Here is a 15,949-nt window from a genome sequence, read left to right on the forward strand (position 1 = left end):
CACTTATCTCTTCTTTGGAAGTCCAGTCCAAATTTTGGGAAAAAGCATCACTGTCACAGTGTTCTACCTGGCATTTTCCCAAAGTTTCCCTTCAGTCATGTGTTGGAATGTAGATTTAGGCTAGAGTTGATTTATATCAAACTTTGCATCAGCCTGTCATAGGGGCAACCCAAAGCCATCATCCTGCTTCTACCCAAATCAGTGTATGTCACATCACAACTAAAGGCAGCTGTTTTTCTTACACTGTGTGTGTACAGCCCATCCCAAGACAGGATATACAAGTGCAATCCCATCATATGGTTTAGTCTGCATATGCAATCTCGTATTATGCCCAGATGCAAACATTATGTGATGAAAAATGCCTATTTTGCTGTTGTATGACACTGCACCATCTCATGAGAGCATGAAAGGTTTGACATGGGAAAGATACCCCAGTCTTCAGGAGTTTACAATACAGGTATCTCTGAATCAGTTGCTCAGTCAGTTAAGAGGTGTTCATATGATCCATTCAAACCACTCTGTCTGATGAAACTTTTTTTCTCAGCCCTTGGTGGTGGTTTATCCAGACAAATCACCTCCCACACATATTGACTAATTACCATCCTTTGCCCAATTACCACATACCAGTCCTCCAAGAAAAAGCAAAACATCTGCACCCACTGAAATGTTGGCCATGAGCTGAATTTGGAATGAGATTCCTATTTCCTGTTCTCCTAGTAGTAAGGCTGTGCTAGTCAGAGCTGTGCTTTCGTATACGAGCACAGCATCAAACAAGAGCTGACAACAAACACATCAACTGTGTTTCAGCTAATAAAGCCCCATGAAACACAGAATGGAGTACAGAAGTTGACATACAAAAGCCAGAGTGACTTCAGTCCCAAGGTTTATTACATACCCTCCTTAATTGCTTATAATTCACAAGTGGAAAATAATAATTTGTCCTTTCTTTCTTAATTACACTAAAATATTAAGAATTCAACTGCATTTTCCCCCCTTTCAGTCTTTGGACCTAACTGTTACTATGACTGGGCTTTTTCAGTATTATTCTGCTGTTGATTTGCATGGTGGATGGTTTACATAGCTAATTATCATCTATTAAAGTTGATGTCTCATTCAAGCCTCAGTGAATGGAGATGTAATAGAATAAGGCACCAGAATAAATCAGAACATGAAAAATTGAGTTCCTTTTCACTGCCACTGGGAAACATCTGAGAACTGAACTTCAATATATGTATATGACTGTACATATGAGTGTTACTTATTATCATTGCTATTATTTTAGTTAATATATCTTTTAAATATGTCATCCAGGGTCTGGGAATTACAGAACATGAGTCATAATACTGGGTTCAACTGTGTTCTGTCTCTGACAGTGAGCAACTGCAGATTTCTGGGGAGAAATGGTCAAAAATATGAGTAACGTGATCAGGAATCTTCACTTGGGATTTTTCAGGTCAATAGCATTAACTGTCCTTGGTAGAAAACTTGTGGAGGTCTTCTATACATCATTAGTATGAAAGATATCTGGAAGGCAGAACATTTAGAAGCACAGTTATAGAATGGCAAAGGAAAAATACCTTTGCTCCTGAATGGATATGGATAACTGAGTAGCAGAAAGGCCAGGGTTTCAAAAGTGATGATTATTATGCATGAAAGGGGCCTCCAACTGTTATCCTTGGTGAAAGAAAAGTGGCTCCCAAGGCCATTCCATCAATTGCACTCTGAGAAATTGCATGTGACTGAGCTTTAGAGAATCAGAGAATCATTAAGGTTGGAAAAGACCACTAAGATCATCTAGTCCAACCTCTGACCCACCATGCCCACTAAACCATGTCCTCAAGTGCCACATCTCCACATTTCTTGAACGCCTCCAGGGACAGTAACTCCATCACCTCCTTGGGCAGCCTGTTCCAATGCCTCACCACCTGAGAAGAAATTTTTCCCAACATTCAACATGAGTTTCCCCTGGCACAACTTAAGACCTTTTGTCCCTGTAACATGAAATTGGAAGAACACTGTATTTCATAATCAAAGCCCGGATGAAGACTAGATGAAGTAAAACCACACTTCTATCAAAACAAAGAGAACTGTCAGGATGCAAAGAAGCAGGATTCTAGGGACTTGCAAGTCCACAACACATAATGCCTGCAGACATCAAATGTCTTCAGTGTGTGATAAAGAATAAACTGTAGTTCTGAGAATTGCCTCAAGTCTTGACAGAAAGGTACATTAATGATTTTGAACAGTAGGCTATAAGAGATGCTAAATTTAAAATAAAAGTCTGTATGTAAGGTGGGAACTGAATCTCAAACACGACACTGAATTATGTTTTCCACTCTGACTGGGTTATATTCTCAGAATACCCAGGCAATGTGAATGTTTCAGGACTAAAAAAAATGAATTTACTGGGGAAATAAACTTCATAAACAGGGAAAAATTCCTACACTGTAATGTCCTTCCCCTGATCAAAATGCATTTTGCTATTGGAGCAGGACTTGCACTGAGTTGCCTTTGAAGTAAAGTGAAAGCTGCTATTAAGTATAACTCCCTACTGTACCTTATGTAATGTTATTTTGCAATAATTTCCCTGATTTCATCAATATATAATCATAGAATCATTTGAGTTGGAAGGGACCTTTAAAAGTCATTTAGTCCATCTTGATGCAAACAAACTCTTAACTGGGTAGTAAAACATCCCAGACTCTTCTAGAAAGCATCCTGATAGTCAGCTGACTCCATGGACAAGATCTTGGTACAGCTTTGACCCACTGGATGCTGACACCAGCAACCAGAGTTTCTAAAGCTAGAATTAGAAAGTTTAACGTGGATTTAAGAAACGTTCTAACAAAATCTTTTTCTGTCTCAGACTCCTATCAGAATTTTAGAACTGAATCAATGTCTCAGATCTACCATTCACACGAATGCTTGCATCTTCTTGCTGAAGGCATGACATTCTATTGTAGGGTACCTACTTTGGCAGGGGGGTTGGACTCGGTGATCTCAAGGTCCCTTGCAATTCTTGCAATTCTGTGATTCTATGATTGTTTGAATGATCATTACAGCCCATGACTGTAGAAACCATAGCAGAGGGGAAATCAATGGCATGCTGCAGTCATTGTTTTTGGGCTAACACGGCTGTCTGCTTGTCTGTGCCTTTTAAAATTGTTTGCAAACTGCTTCTTGCAGGAACAATCTGTTCATCCAGTACTTACTGTAATGGAATTTTGCTTCTAGTCTGGATGCTTTTTGTAATTAAAGTGATACACACATTCAAAAATAGAATAATTTGGACAGATTGCAGAGTTTAAGAGCTTTAGGGCATCAATTTAAGAAGGGCTGAATGATCTGCTGGATAGCCCTCTTTCCTACTCAGTATGGAGGAATCTCAGCCACACCTGAAGCTCAAAGTATTGCTGTTTGAAATGATGAGATCACTGGTTACTGTTGTTGATGAGCACATGAGGAAATTAGAAGAACTGAATCACAAAATGGCCTGGGTTGAAAAGGACCATAACGATCATCTAGTTTCAACCCCCCTACTATGTCACCGGGGTCACCAACCACCAGATCAGGTTCCTCCCTTGTCCTGTCACTATCAGGCTGTGTTTCTATATGAATTCATGTCCCTTCAGTCTTGTATTACCACCGTTTGATACTTTATCTGTGTCCCCTCTTCATAACTTTCAAACTCATTTCTAAGCTTAAAACCTACCTGACAGAAGAGAAGAAATCTCAAAAGGCTGTCAAGAGTGCATTCCTGCATGCTTCAAATCAACAAGATTCACATCATTAGGGTTAGAGTTTTCAAAAGATAATGGAAACTGTTGGACTAATTGTAGGAGAAAAATATCTGTTTTCTGTTAAAAAGGTCAAAGGATATTTATGTTTCCAAACCTACATTTTATTCAATTTTCCCTAGAAGATCCAAAGTTCCTTCTTTGAACAATACATTTCTCTATTCTGGATTCAGCAAAACATACTCTCAGAGGAGCAAAAACATCTGAACAACTTTGCTTACTTTAATTCAAGCTCCAGGCATACCCATTTTAATACTGTCTGACTTTAGGCCTCATCACACTGATACTCTCCAAGCCCTTCCAGTCCCCTTATCATCAATTCTGCCATGTTCTGGAGATGGTCAGACAGATGATCTTCCTTGCTCAGCCATGATATTCCATGCTTTGAGATGTTATCACAATACGTAGCATCCACCTATTACCATTCTAGTCCCAAGGCTATTCTTTATGTCTTTGAGACAGGAATGAAACACACTAGAGATGTACAGGATTTCATAGCACGTGATAGGAGTCCAATTTTAGTAGTTCAAGGATAATGGAGTAGGAAAACTGCCACTAGTGTTGTCAGTCAAGTAAGAACAAATCTTTGTACAAATCTTTCTGTGTGTATTCTTAGATAGAACAAATATGTACTTTTATCCAAGTCAGGATGACCATTCTTGAAACTGCTAAGGTGATTAAGTAAAGGAAATCTTAATCACAGTGCAGCAACTAAGCTTGTCTTTGAAGATAGGAGCATCTTGAACAAGCATGTAGTTAATCTGCATGACTACCATAACCTGCAGGTAGGAAGATTTGTCCTGTCTTTAACTGACCAGTTGTAGGCTGGGAGCTGTGTCAGAGTAGTGAAGTGATAAAAATATGTGTAAAACAAATAGCAAAAATTCTGGAGTGTGCTAGCTTTGTGGAAGACCATCTAGCACTCAAACTTGAGCAACTTTGAAATAAATAAATATCTCATCTGTATATGAGATTGGCTTATGGCATACCGGTTAACAAATGTGCCTTTTGGACAAAGCTAACTGCAAGAACCTGCAGGGATAGTGTTGATCTATGTACTAGACTGTGCATAGAAGTTTGTAGGAAAAGGAGGTGAAAGTCTCTGTGTGTAATTATCTAAATATCTCCATGGATCTCCAGTCGCTAAACAGCTTGCTACATTTTCTTGACTCTTAATTGGGAGTTTTTGTGAGCTTTGTTTTTTCTTTTCTTAATTTCCGTTCGTGTTCTGGTTAAGACTCATCTGTTTACATGCTCGAGCTCCTGTGAGTCAACAGCAGGGGAAATCTGCCCTTTGGTCTAATGAAAAAATAATTATTCACCCAAATAATTGCTTTCATTTCTGCAACATTGTGGAGACAGCCTTCCTCTCTATTATCAGTATACTTCCTCCCTCCCTTCCTCCCTCCTTCCCTTCCTCCCTCCTTCTCTTCCTCCTTCCCTTCCTTCCTTCCTTCCTTCCTTCCTTCCTTCCTTCCTTCCTTCCTTCCTTCCTTCCTTCCTTCCTTCCTTCCTTCCTTCCTTCCTTCCTTCCTTCCTTCCTTCCTTCCTTCCTTCCCCCTTTCCCCTTCCGCATTCCTTCCTTTGTCTGTCCCTCCTCTTTCTCTCTCTTTGTCTTTCAGATTTTATGTTAACCTTGTCTTTTCTGACATATGGAGATTGAGTTCACTTCTCAGCCCTCAATTCAGCTTTCATACATTTTTAATCTTCTTGTGGAACTATTATAAAAGCAGCATCAGGCAAAAAGTGAGATTTCGATAACAAATAATACACAAGTTCAGTTGAACATAACAGCTTGGAAGTTAGTGCTCAGTATTTCTTCTGAAAGGAGCCAGGATTCTTTATTTAAAGATAGTTTGCACAGCATACCTCATTTGTACAGTCCCAAACATTGTTTCTCATAAAGAAGATAACTATATCCAAAGCATATAAGGGACGTAGGCCTTATCATATGCTACTCCACAAACACAATTTGTTGTTTTGTTTGGCTGGATTTTTTTCTTGCTGTTGTTTTTGCTTTTTTTTTTCTTCTTTTTTTCTGGGAGAACTCACAGAATCACAGAATGGTTAAGGTTGGAATGAAATGGGCTTCTCAAGAAGTCATTATTCAACAGCTACTCAACCACAGCATGTTGTCCAAGACCACGTCCATGTGGCTTTTGAAGCTCTCAAAGTAGGAGACTCTACAAACTCTCTGGGCAACCTGTGGCAGTGCTTTATAACCTTATGAGTGAAAAGGTGCTCCTTGATGTTCAGATGGAACCTCATTTGTTCAGTTTGTGCCCGTTGTATCTTATGGGAACCACTATTTGGCGCAGACAAAAGTGCCCAAGCAATGAGTCTGGACAGACCATTACAGTCCAGCAACTCAGCTTCTGTGCACTGAATTCACACAATCCCATGGAGATATTCATAGGCTAGATTGGTCTCACTCAGTACAAACAAAATTTAAAGAACTACCTTCTCTAAGGTAATACTCTAGCATCCTGTAATGCAAGAAAGAAAGACCATGCTTTTTGAAACCTAACAGTACTTTATTCTGACAACTAACGACTATATCCATGACTAATTCACACAATAGGTAACAGGACTCAACATGGCCGAAGAAGCATATGCTTATTAGGTTCTCATTCTGCTACATCCTTCCAGACACACTTTCTGTCAAAACAAACAGCAGGGATTCTACTTCAGTTTTTTGGTATTCTATTGGTCTATCAGAACAAACGAAAATATCCAAGTGATTATTTTAAACAACACACTGAAAAGAACGATGTATTTAGAGACTTGCTGTATCCTTCCTACAAAGAGAAGAAATCTGACATTTACAGAAAACTGTTTTTTTTTTTTAGTGATCTCTTTCCTTGACTCTCTCAAAGAGTCAACTCTTCTGAAAGGGTACATTATAGCAGGACAAGGGGAAATGGTTTTAAGTTGAAGGAGGGAAGATTTAGGTTGGATATCAAGGGGAAGTTCTTTACTATGAGAGTGGTGAGGTGCTGGAACAGGCTGCCCAGAGAGGTTGTGGATGCCCCGTCCCTGGAGTTGTCCAAGGCCAGGTTAGATGGGGCCCTGGGCAGCCCGGTCTTATTAAATGAGGTTGGTGGCCCTGCATGTGGTGGGGGGTTGGAGATTCATGATCCTTGAGGTCCCTTCCAACCCAAGCCATTCTATGACTCCATGACTATAATTCTCTCTTTTGTATGTCATTGACACTGCTGGAGTTCTGTGACTTGGTGATGATTTTAACTCCAACTGAACTCCAGCATGCGACCATGGTGACTGTTGTACCTTGATATGCCTTGATTTACTGACTCTACTTGATTTGTTGCTTTCACAGTAATAAGCACATTCAAAGATGCACATACAAGAGTGACTGATTGCAGAAAATGAACTTCTGTGTTCCTCTTAGTGGCCTGATATCTAATAGTCTTCATTGCTTTATGTTGGCTAAATGCTGCCAGTGAACTGAAGCAGAACAGCTTGAATTAAACAGGCAGTCTAGGAAACATGCCAGCTAATAAACGCTACAGTAAACAGGGAATCCCACCTGCTTGTAGGTGTCTCTTGTGTTTTACAGGACAAGAGCAATGTGTTTAGTACTGTTATAAAAGTCGTTTCAACAAATTTCCAAAGTTGAAAATTGCTGTGATGCAATCGACATTGGCACAGGTTTCTCCCAGCAGAGTTCAAAATGGAAAAGAAGGATATGAATAGATGTGCATACGAGCCAAGAAACTCAGGTTAAATTGTTCTTTGGAACAAACTCTGCATCCAAGAAATGACTTTCCTTGAACTATGATATATCTTTCTACTGTTATAAAAATCATTAAAAAAATTTTTCTTAAATTCTTTGAAAGAGATGGAGGGAGTGTTAGCAATCCGCTGCCCCAGATTTCAGGGAAATGAGAAATGCAAAATAATTGTTGTTTGGCAACATCACAGTTTTTCTGGTTACCACCAAAAGAGAATTCCAGGGTGATCTGAAGCCATCTAAAGCTAATTAAAAAAAAAAAAAATTATTCATATATAGTAGGAAATGCTAACATCCTTGAAATGATGCTGATAGCAAGACAAGCTAACTTAAAATCTGCAATAAGTACCCACAGATAAAGAAAGCCATTTTCATCTTTTCCAGACATTGATCACTGTTTTTTTTTAGGCTGGGAGATCAAGAAATATGTAACAGTTCATAATCCTCAACCAATGAATATATTAAAACAACATCACTGTTTTGGAGTAAGAAAATGGGCCTTTCTGAGTGTGTCAATACTCCTTTTCTGCACCCATGAGGGAGAAAATAAAAAGCTCACAGCTCTTTCATAGGGGTACAATGTGGATAAGTGTTTTGGAGCTGTGATCAAAGCCCCAGTAAAATTGAAGCTGGAATTTATCACTGTGGTGCATCTCTGAGTAACTTGCTGGTGGTGTGGACTGGTGTTCAAAGGAGTTCAGATCTTTTGGTAGCTTCCACATTCTCTTTGATGACAAGAAATAAAAATACAGGCCATGAATACTCAAATTTCTCTTAAACTCTTGATACGTATCTCTGCAGGAAAAAAAAAAAAAACAAAAAAACAATCGGGACAAACTCAAAACACAGCCCACTGCATCAATTCTGATTAGCCTAAAATAGTTCAAAATGACACATCCCTATTACAATCCAGGGAATGCAAGGCTATACTTACTTTCAGGACACAGAGGACAGTAAGTAGAGGGTTGGAGCCAAGCTCACTAGGGTCTAAGTTCAATTGGATGATTTTTTTTCCCCTTAAAAGCAAAAAGGACTGATTTTGTTGGAGAAATAGCACTAATGGCTACATTGCTAGGGAACCACGTGCTTCTATGCTTCCTGATGTAATAGTTTGTACTGCCTGTTAATCTGATACTCACTTCCAATCACTTCTTCCTTATTTTTCTTTTACTGCCTGTTTAGGTATTCAATGCATTTTTGATGTCATATTCAGAAAACACCATCTCACTCTCTAGTTTCAGTGAGGGGATTTATCTTCCATTGTGACTTTCAGACACCTCGCATTATTATCCCATGATAATTCTTGCCAGAGAGATGGTCTTTTAAATGGCAGTGTGCATAAGCGACATTTCAACATGACTGTTCTTCATTAAAACACTGAGATTTTTCAAATCCTAATTAGGAGCCAGAAGAGAAATTTGTTCCAGCCTTTGCAAGACCTCCCTTCCCCCTCAACTTCTGCTATAATTCTAAAATATGTTTTCCTCTGCCGTTTTGTCCTGCATAAGTGCACCGTGTCAACTTCTCTGGATAGCCTTGGCATTTTCAGAGCTTATAGAGAAAAGAGGTTGCTAAATCATCTTCCAGATGATCAGGAATTAAAAGGTGTTGACAGCGGGTCTAGGGATTTGTTTGTGATGTCTGGAGCTGCAGACTGAACCTCATTTTCTGATGTACAGTGACTGGATCAGGCTCTGAGCAACCCGACTGAGCTGTAGATGGCCCTGATCATTGCAGAGCAGTTGGATTAGATGGCCTTTAAAGGTTTCTTACAACTCAAATGATTGTATGATTCTATGCCCTGGAGACATTCTACAGTCCCCATGAGATATTTTCCATAATCTTGAACTATTTTTCATCTTGACTGTTCCTCGTAATACAGGAAAGAGAAATTTCATACACATAGGAGTTTGAGCTTGAAGCTGGAACTGAAAAGCCTGTCATTTTCCTCAAGCTTAAGAAGAAATGTATACTCTCTTTTGTACTGCATTTCAGATTAAGATGCTTTAATATGCCATACCATATTGCACTGTAAAAGGTAATATTCCATCCAATTGTCTTGCAGCACACTGTATTGAACTGTTGAACTGTAATGGAACGTAGCTTATTATATAACAACATTTTATATAATGGTGTCTTACAAACTAGACTATATGTACCTGGCTAAACATATAGGATATCCCCGATAACCCCATGCTAAAAAGTGTTATTCATTAATGAACACAGTGTGGACTGGCTTGTGTCACTGCTGGGTTCTAAGAAAGGTGAGAAGGCAGATTTGATGCTGAGACCATTCTGTGCTTCGGGTGGGATCACAGCCTCAGCATCTGTGATGACTTCTTGCAAGCAATTAAGGTTTCAGACAGGATCTGCAATGATACTGCAGCTATCTGGAAAATGAGTCTTTGCTGTTCTTCCTGGCCAGCAAAAAAAAAAAAAAAAAAACAAAAGCAAAAAACCCAACAACAAAAACAATAAACACCTCCATGTTGGTCAAATTTAGAAACAGGGAAATTGCATCTCTTTTTAACCACAGATTCATGTGTTACAAATAAATATTTCAAGGCTGTTCAGTCTGCCTTCTACACTGAGGAAATTGTGAGCAGACTTGATCAGTGAGTGCAAGCTCTCTGGAGAGATTTTGAATAGCAAGTAGCTCTCTAATAACAAAGACTGCAGCATTCAGTAACTGGAAGTGGAAAACAAATGTTATCAGGTCAGTGTTAAGCATGGAACTTTGGCCTCCCATCTTCTACAAGGAAGTAAATAAAACATTTTCTGCACAGCCATCATAGTGCTAGGGACAAGGAAGAAAAGGAAAAGGGGACGACACCCCAGGAGAAAGAAATATTTTTCCTGTTCCCAGAAGCAGAATGGGGATCATGTACAGAACCTTAATGTCTATTTTTAAAACAGTAAGAGCAGTCTGTGTGCTGTTGTCATAGGCAGGAGAGGCTGTTCATCACATTGGCATAATATGTCAGGAAAGGCTGTGCATCACACTGGCATAATATGGTAGGAGCACAGCTGGCACATCTAGAAATTGGCCATTCCTGCTGATTTCAAATCATATAGTCATTAAGGTTGGAAAAGATAGCTAAGATCATCATGTCCCACCATCAGCCCACTCAACTCCATGCCCACAAATCATGTCCCTCAGTGCCACATGTACCCTTTTCTTTAACTCCTCCAGGGACAGTGACTCTATCACTTCTTTGGGAGGACTGTTCTGATACCTCACCCTTCTGAGAAGAAATTTTTCCTGATATCCAACCTGAACTTCCTCTGGTGCAAGTTAAGGGCCATTATCTCTTGTGCTATCACTGTTATCTGATCCCCACCTCACTACAACCTACTGAGAAATAAAGTCGCCCCTGAGCCTCCTCTACTCCAGACTGATCACAATCTCCATCTCAAAAAAAAAGAAAACAAAAATCCTTTGTCTAGTTTTGAAGAAGTGATGGTTTTGTTTTGGTTTGGTTTGGCTTTTTTTCCAGGGCATTTGTCTTTGTTAATAAACAAAACAAACAGCCTTTCTTCTCCTTCACCTCAGTTCCAAACCATTGCTTGACATTTATCAATCTTCAGCCAAAAAAACTGAAGTTCTTATATTTCAGCAGGAAAAAGGTGTCAATTTTGAGGAAAGCACGAAGTGTTTTACTTAAACAAAGAAACATTGGGATTGTATTGCTTTTTCCTAAAGGCTCTGTTACAAGAAATGACACGAATTTCTGTTGCTGCTGTTTTGAGGGAACTGCAGTGCTATATCTCTGAGAACCCCAATTCTCCACTCTCTTGTAGGATCACAGAATATCCTGTCTTGGAAGGGACCCATAAGGATTATTTAGTCCAACTCATGGCTCCACACAAGGCTACCCAAAAATGAGATTGTGCTTAAAAAACTCTCCATATAGAAGCATGGATTCTTCCATTTGAGAGTGGAGCCATATTTCATGCACTGTGTTGCATGGTTTGTGGAAAGATCCCCATTCCCAAAGCTGTAATAGGCCAGTGCTGGCTTTCTAAACTATCCTTTCATTAGGAGAGTTTTCTTGGTGAATCATTTTGGTAACATCATTAATTATGTTGGTTTTTCAACAGAGAAAGACTGAGCAAATAGTGATCTGGCATGGCACAGAAGTGCTCGCATCACTATAGAAGCATTATTCATTGCTGCTACACTTCTCATTACAGAATTAATACATTAATCTGCAAAGAGAAGAGGATTTTGCACAAATCTGGTGTCATGGCAATACAGTAGGTCTCTGTATTTATGCTGCATTGTATTATGGAGCATCTTAACATATGTTTGGATGTCATTACATTTATGATGGTTGATGCTTAAGGCTAGTTTTGCTGAGCAGGGATAGCTTACCAGGGACAGCTATCGTGCGTATGGAGGATTACATTTAAATCTTCCTTTATGCTCTCTGTCCCATACTTACATTTAGAGGGAATGATATCACAGATTTCCATTTCATATCCTAGGGATTTATTTATGTAGAGTGGAAAAGACTGGGAAGGACACTGTTTCATTTTCTCTACTAATTTCTTGCTTTTAATGCTTGTCAACTAGAATTCATTTTTGCAAATACGCAGAAGAAGAAATATGCAAATCCAGCTTACATTTCTGGAGGTTTCCCCATACCAAAAGGATTCAGAAGAGAAAAAAAAAAAAAAAGAAAACAGCATCTTAGGGTATTAATTTTATGTGGAATGAACTCAATTACACTTCAGTATTTTAAAATGCTTTCAAAACCAATGACTTATATAATTTCTTACATTTTTCACCTGGAATGTCTTTAAGCTTAAAAAAAAAGAAAGAAAGAAAGAAAGAAAAAAAAAAAGTTATTTTTCAGGACATAGATGAAAAAACATCAAATTCAATTTTTTAAAGCAGTAAGCTCTCTTTGCAAAGTCTCTTATATCCTTTTTAAAAATTAAAGAGTTTTGATGAAGTTTCAATTAAATCTTTTATTTGACAGAATAAGTGTTTTCCATCCCTCAGTGTTTACTATTACTTGCAGCAGTGCTTTAGGGTTTTAGCTAAGGCGGGATCCTTCCTAATCAGTAACGTGGAAAAGCAAAGGTATTTTTCTAAAGAGTTTGGTCCAATTTTAATTATATTTATTCCAGTAATGTTCCTGGCAATGTTGATTAACGTGTTTATCAAATCTGAGCAAAGAGAACCACGATGTTCCTGGGAATGCCCTGGAACCCATCTCATGTTGCCCAGGGAAATGGTGCAGTCACCATCCTTGGAGGTGTTCAAGAAATCTGGAGATGTGGCACTGAGGGACATGGTTTAGTGGGCATAGTGGCGATGGGTTGATGGTTGGACTGGATGATCTTAGTGCTCTTTTCCATCCTTAATGATTCTGTGATTCTATGAAAAGTTGAGCTTCCTTATCTTATTCACAGCATATATGGTAACAAAGAACCTCAATGCACAAGATATTTTATACCACGCTGCAGGAGCTATTCATACACCTCCCCTCCCCCCCAGGCTATGCTTTTGTCTTTTTCCTTCACCCTTTCTATGATGATGAATGCAAAGCTTTGGGCAATGAAAGACCGGGAATTTCATCTCCTCCCCTCCAAACATCTATTTGAATAACAATGGCTCGGGTAATCTTCTCACAAAAGTCAATAACAATGACAACTAAATTACTTTTTTCATACACTGAGTGACTCCTGCATCTTTCACCCTATCTTTTAACTGTTCAGACTTTGCTTTTTTAGCTCTTAACAACCAATCAGATGCTGAGTTGCAAAAGGCCTCTTGTCCTTCTGTAAGTACCGTGATTGAAAACCCAAATTACCTATGGAAACATGCCAGTTTACTAAACTTCTTTACCTTCCTTTTTGTTCCTTGGTGTAATGCAGGTCCAGCATACAAATGAGTCACCTCTAATGAGAGTCATTTTTACTGTAATCTTCCTTGAAGAAACTTTAAAACTGCTCAGTTTGCAGAATTTTTTAAGTTTGCTTGTTGGATTGGAGATTGTGCTGAGAATTATTTTGTTACTCCCCAAAGAGTCATACCCTCTGAGCAGCAGGAACGTGTTTACTCAGGCTTTAAACAAGTAAAAGAACTTTATTGCTGTCATTGCTAATAGCATCCTTAAAATATACAAATGGACTTTAGATTGTGTTTAAAAAAAAAAAAAAAAAAAAAAAGGGATGAAAAATCTACTTATTAAAAAAAAAAAAAAAAGAAATAGTGAAATCACTTGAATCACTTGCATACTTGCAGTATGTTACTGAAGAAGGCAGGTGAGCTTGAATGGAAAACCTGTGCACTCCAAATGTTTATTTACTGCAAATGAGCCCCTATTGCATTTTTTTAATTTAACTAAGACTAGCAAAAGAGATTCTTAACCTTCACATAAAGGCATTTTACTCATCCAGCACCTGAAATGAAGCCAGCTCCAGCAAAGGATTCATGCCATGAATCCCAACATGAATGAAAGGAAAGGCAGAAGAAATGATCCAAGAGTAAATTCTCAAATGCTTAAGAATTCCACCAGTACTTCCCAAAGAGATTTGGCTTGGATATCTTTCTCAGACAGAAGAGATTCCCCAGAGAAGCCATGAATGTTCTCTGGAGGTGCTGAAGGCCAGGCTGGATGGGGCACTGGGCAGCTTGATCTTGTGGGTGTCATCCAGATCCATGGCTGGACCTGAAAGTAGATGACCTTTAAGGCCTCTTTCAAACCAAAGCATTCTATGATAATATGATATATAACTATAGAGTACCTTGAACTCCAGGACCTTGCTGTAGTCTTGTTCACTCATGGACCCCTCATCACTCCAAACCTGATGGATGTTTTGGGAGGCTGTTTCAAAACCTCCTTGGCTTTGATGCTTAAAAATGTTTGCATTTCCAGCCAACATGATCTGAAATGAGTTTTTGGCTCTTTGTCCTAGTGCCAGCTTTATCCTGGAGCTAAAATAGCTCTTCCCTGCTGCTTGTCTAGAGGAAGAGTCTGTAGACCAGGCAGACTCCTACTCAGCTTTCAGTGCAAGCCAGTCTCTTCCAGTTTTTCTATTAAAAGAAGCTCTCCTTAGCTCTGGCAATACTTCCAGCATTTTTGTGCACGTGTTTCATGTTGTGCCCATCTTGCTTTAGTGAAGGTGAGCAGGCTGGTTTGTGACTTTCCCAAGAAGCTTACACAAACATGAAATCTTTGCTCTCTCTGTAGCAATTTTATCATCTGATATATTGTTAGCGTTACATTAGGAGCAGGACTTGATGATGCTTATGGGTCACTTCCAACTTGTGATATTCTGATTCCATCTTTACCTTTTCCACATCTTCAACAGGTTTACAGTTCATTATTGCCCCATGATTGATTTGTAAATCCAGTTTATTTTTCTTCTTTTCAACTTGAGAGACAAGGAAGAACCAAGGGGAGTCGTTCAACCTACTGTTTCTTGAACAGTTTCAGAAAGTTCAGAAGGGGAACTGCAAAAAGGCAACAGGAGGGAAAATCTCTCTTTCTTTCACTCATACTACCATATTCATTCATACATACACAAAAGTACATTACATTCACATAAACAAAAGGTGGTGAAAATACAAGAAACAAGTGATCACTATAGTTAAGTTTAATTTACCCTATGGTAAAAGAAGGGAATGTATTGCAGGCTGATTTCTGATTTCATTTATGAAGTTTGTCTTTGGGTTTAAAACTAACCCAAATCTTGAGACATCATCTCTTTCCACTCCAGCTCGGCAGCTTGTAGCCCAAGATTTTTCCTGAAATTCTCCATCATGAATGTCCACCTGGCATGTGCAGTGACTGGGTGTCTTGAGTGTTTCCCCTCCTACTGCTGTTCCTTTGCTGAAGTTGTAACTCATGACTTCTTGTCCTGTTCCAAGAAGACTTGCACAACGCTTGAATCCTATCCATTAGCTGTACTTCAGATACCACGTAGATAGCAGCTAGAAGGCAGCATAATTTACTGAGAATTTTGTTTTATGAAGCCAATCCAAGACAGTGAAAAATCATAATCTGGAATCAGACAGAGAAACAACAGAAAGGATTCCTTTGGTCCAGCTAGAAGATGCTCCTTTCTATAGCAGCATTTTGGGATACTTTTTTGTGTTCTATTACTTTTGCCTTAACTTCCCTTCTGTGTTTGTGTGTGTATATATTTATATGTAGGTGACTTTTTAACACTTCTTTATGTCTTTTGTTAATAAGCTCTAGCCTTTTTTAAACTTATACTTGCAGGAAGATTAAGAAACACTGGTGGGAGTTGCAGGACATTTTCAAGTTTGTTTTTGTCAGTGCAACTCATTTGTCATCCATTACTGACTTCACCTTTCTCCTTTAGCCCATGCCTAGAATCATAGAATCATTAAGGAGAGAAAAGACCACCAAGTCTAATGGTC

Source organism: Phasianus colchicus, chromosome 3 (assembly GCF_987193195.1).
Source record: "Phasianus colchicus chromosome 3, bPhaCol1.hap1.1, whole genome shotgun sequence".
Taxonomy (NCBI): Eukaryota; Metazoa; Chordata; class Aves; order Galliformes; family Phasianidae; genus Phasianus; species Phasianus colchicus.